The 7,901-nt window shown below is 45.3% G+C and overlaps 1 pseudogene; it reads left to right on the forward strand.

Moving 5' to 3' along the window:
* The first annotated feature begins 1,122 nt into the window (after positions 1-1,122).
* Positions 1,123-7,901, forward strand: part of LOC133420387 (nephronectin-like) — a 19,542-nt pseudogene continuing 12,763 nt past the window's right edge.

Genomic DNA, 7,901 nt, shown 5'->3' on the forward strand with positions numbered 1-7,901 from the left:
TTTATATCAGTTTAATTCTGTTTATTTCAGTTTAAATCGGTTTAATCCAGTTTAATTCAGTTTAAATCAGCTTAATTCTGTTTATTTCAGTTTAAATCGGTATACTTCAGTTTAAATCGGTTTAATTCAGTTTAAATCAGCTTAATTCTGTTTCTTTCATTTTTATTCAGTTTAAATCGGTTTAAACCAGTTTAAATCAGTTTAACTTTGTTTATTTCAGTTTAAATCAGTTTAAATCACAGCTTAATTCTGTTTATTTCAGTTTCATTCTGTTTAAATCGGTTTACTTCTGTTTAAATCGGTTTAATTCAGTTTAAATCAGCTTAATTCTGTTTACTTCAGTTTCATTCTGTTTAAATCGGTTTACTTCTGTTTAAATCGGTTTAATGCAGTTTAAATCAGCTTAATTATGTTTACTTCGGTTTAATTCAGTTTAAATCGGTTTAATTCAGTTTAAATCAGCTTAATTCTGTTTCTTTCATTTTTATTCAGTTTAAATCGGTTTAAACCAGTTTAAATCAGTTTAACTTTGTTTATTTCAGTTTAAATCAGTTTAAATCACAGCTTAATTCTGTTTATTTCAGTTTCATTCTGTTTAAATCGGTTTACTTCTGTTTAAATCGGTTTAATTCAGTTTAAATCAGCTTAATTCTGTTTACTTCAGTTTCATTCTGTTTAAATCGGTTTACTTCTGTTTAAATCGGTTTAATGCAGTTTAAATCAGCTTAATTATGTTTACTTCGGTTTAATTCAGTTTAAATCGGTTTAATTCAGTTTAAATCAGTGTAATTCTGTTTACTTCTGTTTAAATCTGTTTAATTCTGTTTATTTCAGTTTAATTCCGTTTAAATCGGTTTAAATCAGTTTAATTCTGTTTATTTCAATTTAATTCAGTTGAAATCGGTTTAATCCAGTTTTTAACAGTTTAATTCTGTTGATTTCAGTTTAAATCCGCGTCTCACCCGAACAGCCGCGTCTCCCTGACGACCAGCCGCCGCGGCGAGGACGCGCGTCATCAGCCCTTTTCTTCTTCTTTCTCTCTCTCTCTCTCTCTCTCTCTCTCTCTCTCTCTCTCTCTCTCTCTCTCTCTCTCTCTCTCTTTTCCTCCAACTGAGCGGAACTTTACGCGTCGCTGCTCCGACTTGCACGGGATTTAAGGATCCAGGATCCTCCGACCCGGTTCCGACCCCCGAACCTGGACCTGGACCCGCGGTTAAAGTCCCGGAACCTGGACCTGAACCTGGACCTGAACCTGGACCTGGACCTGGACCTGGACCTGAACCTGGACCTGGACCTGGACTAGAACCTGGACCTGGACCTGGACCTGGACCTGGACCTGAACCTGGACCTGGACCCGCGGTAAAAGTCCGTTTCTGTCGGGACTAGAACCTGGACCGGAGTTGTGGTTCCGCGGTTCCCCCGCCGGAGCGGGTCGAACATGCTGGTCCTGGTTCTCCTGTCCTGGTCCTGGTCCTGGACCCCGACCCAGACCCGGACCCAGACCCGGATCCAGACCCGGATCCTGAACCGGACCCAGACCCGGACCCAGACCCGGACCAAGACGGACCCCGACAGGTGGGAACCTTCTCTGCTGAGCGCGCATGCGTAAAACCTTTTTCAGGTAAAATATCATTAACTTTTAGATTTAGTAGTAGTGTTTATTTCGAATATGAATCATATAAAAAAAAAGAAATAAGACAATCGTCTTAACATGAGACATAACAAAGTACATATTCGAAAGGGAGGGATTTAAAAACTTACAGACAAGCAAATGCTGCAAATGTTACAGAACCAGAGAAACACAAAACTAGTTTTATATACAAATAAAGTTTATTCTCACAGTTGAAAATGAAATAAATTATACATTAAATAAATTAAACATTAAATCTGAATTAAACATGAACCATTAAATTAAACTTCCATCATCCATCCATCATTCATTCATTCATCCATCTATATAACCATCCATCCATCATCATCCATCATTCATCATTCATCCATCCATCCATCTATATAACCATCCATCCATCATCATCCATCCATCCATCCATCCATCATCCATCCATCCATCATCATCCATCCATCCATCCATCCATCTATATAACCATCCATCATTCATCCATCCATCCATCCATCCATCATTCATCCATCCATCCATCCATCTATATAACCATCCATCATTCATCATCCATCCATCATCCATCCATCATCCATCCATCCATCCATCCATCCATCATCCATCCATCCATTTTTTTCATCCATCATTCATTCATTCACCATCCATCCATCCATCCATCCATCATCCATCCATCATCCATCCATCCATCATCCATCCATCCATGTATTCATCCATCCATCCATCCATCATCCATCCATCATCCATCCATCCATGTATTCATCCATCCATTTTTTCATCCATCCATCCATCATCCATCATCCATCATCCATCCATCCATCCATCCATCATCCATCATCCATCCATCATCCATCTATCCATCCATCCATCCATCCATTCATCCATCCATCATCCATCCATCCATCCATCATCCATCCATCATCCATCATCCATCTATCCATCCATCCATCCATCCATCCATCCATCCATCCATCCATCCATCCATCCATCCATCCATCCATTCATCCATCTATCATCCATCCATCCATCCATTCATCCATCCATCATCCATCCATCCATCCATCATCCATCCATCATCCATCATCCATCTATCCATCCATCCATCCATCCATCCATCCATCCATCCATCCATCCATCCATCCATCCATCCATCCATCCATCCATCCATCCATCCATCCATCCATCCATCCATTCATCCATCTATCATCCATCCAACATGCATCGGGAACCAGTCTGACCAACTAATGGTCTAGCAGCACAACCTAACTTTCCGCTTTTCTGAGTTTGGCGGCTCCTTTGGACAAAAGCGGTAGTGCTTTACCAGAAAGAACACTACGTTTCCCATGAGCACCAGCGCGTACTGCCGGAAAACTCCTGTCCCGTCACGTGCATTTGTTTTGAGAGAAGACGGGACGATTTTCTGTTTCACCAAGTGAACAGACGGAACGCAAAAAAAAAGATGTTAAACTGCTGGAAAGGAACTGGAATTTACCGGGATACCTTAAACAAGGGAGCCAGGGAGCGGTATATGGAGAAAATAATGATTATTAACGGTCTGGATCCATATGAAATCCCTACTAAAGAATGAAGCTCCTCTTCGGAGCGCCAGTCTTTAGAAGGGATTTACTGCCGCAGTTCTGCACAACCCACGTCTTACTACCTTGTTTAGGAGTGTTTGGCAGCTGCTTTGGTAAATGTTTGACGTCTGTTATGTGGAGCTGCTGCAGCCACAACACAGCAACGGGTTACCAGCTTCTGCTGAGCTCTGCGCTCCACGCCCCGCCCATTTACGTCTTGACTGCGAATCGGGAAGGAGGGGGAAGTGACGTATGCCGTAAAGCTGTCAAAGCCGTAAAGATTTGTAGTTTTTTCGTGTGGCAGGGTTCCTACCATGCTCCTCAAAGTTACATAGTGCCAGTGAAGGTGATCATTAAACCTGTTGGAAGTTGATGTACCATCACAATGACTCTGGAAATATGATATTCAGGTAGAAAAGTTACGTAGTGTCGCTTTAAATAGACTCTGCTGCACCAGGTCCAGATCTGGACCTGTACCAGGTCCAGTCCTGAACATCAGTCCAGGACAGATGGGACTTGAAATGTTTGCAGGATTTACAGAAACATGTTTCCAGGGGGGAGCGAGGCGCCGGTTGTCTCTGGCTGACATGTCCAGACAGGAAGCAGGAACGCAGCCCCCCCCTCACCCAGGAAACACAAACATCCCATAATCCTTACTGTGTGTTGCAGCTGGACCGGGTCCGGGGGTCTGTGTCGCTACGGCAACAGCCTGGAGTGCTGCTGGGGCTGGAGACCGACGGACGGGGGACGGTGTCAACGTGAGGACACACACACACACACACACACACACACATATACACATATATACACACACATACACACACACACACACACACACACACACACACACACACACACATATACACATATATACACACACATACACACACACACACACACACACACACACACACACACACACACACACACATATACACATATATACACACACATACACACACACACACACACACACACACACACACACACACACACACACACACACACACACACATATACACATATATACACACATATACACACACACACACACACACACATATATATATATATATATATATATATATATATATATATATATATATATATATATATATATATATACACACACACACACACATATACACACATAAACACACATATAGACACTCACACACACACTTACTTCTTACTTGCTTATGGTAGTCCATCGTGTCCGATGATGACTTCTACTTCTTCTGTTGGTGGGTTCTGAGGTGACTGAAAAGTCCAATGCAAGAGCCACATGTTCTATTGCAGTGGGGGCATGTGAGGTTAGTGTTTGTTGTGCTGGTCTTGGCTGCAGGGACTATCTTCCTCTTCTGGCGTTTCCTTTCTCTCGCTGCACTCCTCTCCTCTTCAAAACGTTGAAGCCCAGAAAGGCAGAGTTGCCTCCAGAGAGGACGATCCAAGGCAGACCTTTCCAGCTGTGTGTGCTGTATTCCACACTTCTTGAGTGTTGTCTTGAGCTGGTCCTTGTATCTCCGCTTTTGCCCTCCTGCAGATCGTTGGCCATGATGCAGTTGACCGTACAGCAATCGGCGTGGGAGTCTGTCATCTGGCATTCTGATGGTGTGGCCAGCCCATCGTAATTGGTATTGGAGAAATGTGGCCTCCATGCTCTTGGTACTAGTTCTGGTCAGCACTTCTGTGTGTGGTACGCGATCACGCCATGTGAGCCCAAGGATGCGTTGGAGACACTTGATGTGGAAGTTCTCCAGCTGTTGTACATGTCGGCGATACAGGGTCCAGGCTTCACAGCCGTACAGGAGTGTGGAGACACAAATGGCTTGGTAGACTGCTACTTTGGTGTGAATGTTGAGGTCTTTGTTCATATACACCCTCTTACGGAGTCTACCAAAGGAGGCTGAGGCAGATCTTATTCGGTTTTGAACATCATTGTCCATGCTGCAGTTTTCGGATAGGATGCTCCCAAGGTATTTAAAGTCTGGGACTACTGCAAGAGGCACACACACACACACACACACACACACACACACACACACACACACACACACACACACACACACACACACACACACACACACACACACACACACACACACACATACATGCACACACATATACACACATGCAGATACACATACACACACACACACAAACACATCTATACACACACACACACTCACACACACACATACATATATACACACACATATACACACGTACATACACACATACATATACAATAACACATATTATACACAAAAAGAAAGAAAAGCTGTGGGAGAAAAAGTGACTGTAGTGTAACTGATTATCCGTCACTCGTTAATCAAAACTTTATTGACTCGGTGACAAACAACACAGGGATGACTGGTGTTACGTCTAAAGGGTCCCTCTCTGAACAACCACACTTGGTTCCAGCGGAGTTCAAAAGTTCACAGCCCACGATTTATGGTCTCACACTGTACGACCCGATGCTCAGATGCTCCGTCTGCTCACACTATACGATCATAATCCTCACGTCGGACTTCTGTTACTGGAACTCGAGGCCGGTTTTGGGGCAGGGGTAGGCTGTTCCCACACCCAAACGTGCATTCTGCCCACCCGATCAAAGGTTATGGGGATCCTTTTTTTATAATTACATTTTTTTATATATATAAAAAAAAATCACAAAATATCTGATCTGATTGGGTGGGCACTGCGCATCATTTTTAGACACAACAATGAACGAATACCGCAAAAGTTGTGTCTCGGCGGAGGAACCCGGTGTCCCAGCAAAATGAGCACAACAGATAAGAGAAGTGTTCCGAACAGCGCACAGAGCGTACACTAAAGGCTGATTTATGGTTCCGCGTTACACCAACGCAGAGCCTACGGCGTAGGGTACGTGGCGACGCGGAACCATAAATCAGCCTTTAGCAATTTGTGCCATTCTGTGTGGCGATAAATGAAAAAAGATTAGACAACGTCGTGATTGGACAAGGAATTGGCTGGGCAAACGTGGGAAATGTGGTCTTTTTTTTCTGCTATTAAAACATGATTTGTAATGTGAATTTGCAACACTTTAAACTACAAATAATATTTTTTTGACGTGACATCAGAGATTGCGCATGCTCTCTGCGAAAGGATGAGTCCAATCGGGTCGTAGCTGCTTTAACTGTGCGTTTCCTTCACGAGGAGCGACCAGGATTTCAAACACGCTTGATTTTCTTGCGAGCACACGATTTGTGATCGGGAGCTCGTCGTGAGGTGTTAATCTCTCGTCGTTACCCCACGTTTACTGCACGAGGCACGACCAACAATTGGGTCGAAATCCGGCCCGATCCAAAAAATAGTCGCACGACTGGAAAATCGGCTCCAAACGAGCCGATAATCGCACAGTGTATGCCCGGCTTTAGTGGATTTTTCCCCAGCTATTGTCCTTCCTCCTCAGCCAGAGCCAAAAGCTTCCTTTTTCAGCCTCCTCCGCCGGCTCTTTCATCGCCTTCTTTAGCTTCCCCCCGGTCACTCCTGCATCTCTCAAGAGGCGTGTGGTTGACAGCCCCACAAAGCCTCGGCATCCGATCTCCACTGGGTAGATGGTGACCTTCCATCCTGCCTCCCAGCACTCAGCAGCTAGCTCTGAGTACTTAGCCTTAATGCGCTCAAAGGCAGCCTCAATCCCCTCCTCCAGTGGTACCTTCAGCTCGATGAGGTGCACCGATCTTGCCTTGGTGGACCACACAACGATGTCAGGATGGAGAGATGTGGTGGTGATCTCAGTGGGGAACCAAAGCTGCCTGTCAAGATCCACCCTCATGTCCCACTCTTGGTCGGGGGAAAGGGTCTTGTTGTTTCTCTTGGCGTGGCGTATCTTCGTCCCCCACCTTCCGTGACAAAGTTTGTATGGTTCTCTGCTGGTGGTGCCTCTTTGTTGCCCTGTCGGCGCCCCTCCAGCACCTCAGCTAGCTTTCTCAGGACCTGGTCGTGGCGCCATCTGTAGCGCCCCTGAGAGAGCGCGATACTCTCGCTACCACAATGCGTAAGAATAAAGAATTGGCACTGGCGTTGTCAGCCCTCGGCCTTCAGCTTGTGGAAGAAGAAAAGAGGAGGCGGAGGCGAAAAATAAGAGGAAACCGCACTACATGGGTGAAATCATGGATACAACAGCGACAGGCTCAAGGAGCTCACCCGAACCTGTGTCGAGAGCTGGAGATGAATGAAACCAACGATTTCAAAAATTTCGCTCGGCTTTTCCCTGTTCAGTTCCACGCTACCTGAACAGCCAATCACAGAGTGAGCTGTTTGACCGACGACCAATGCCGATTCGACACGTGGAACCGGCTGAAAAGCTGCCGACAGGCGGCCGACCTGTGGCGAAGTGCGGGACACACCGGGAAAACTAGGCTGACAGACGCACACCGACGCTCATCGACGGCCCGACGACCGACAGTCGGCTTGGTGTGTCAGGGCCTTTATAGCGGGGCCCAAGAAGTCGATGCGGCCCTTCCTGCAGTTTGGGGTCGTGTCCAATCAGAGCGTGGTCCCTTATCACTGAAGGGCCACATATGCAAATCCTGCAAAGATTTGTGTCCACGGGGGTTTCCTTTGTTCCAAACCATGTGGTCACGGTGTCGTGAAACTTTAGTTTGGTTTTAGTTGGAGGCCGAAATCGGGCCTTGAGCTGGTCAAAGCCTGAAGTTCAC

The sequence above is a fragment of the Cololabis saira genome, chromosome 20 (assembly GCF_033807715.1).
Source record: "Cololabis saira isolate AMF1-May2022 chromosome 20, fColSai1.1, whole genome shotgun sequence".
NCBI classification, from domain to species: domain Eukaryota; kingdom Metazoa; phylum Chordata; class Actinopteri; order Beloniformes; family Belonidae; genus Cololabis; species Cololabis saira.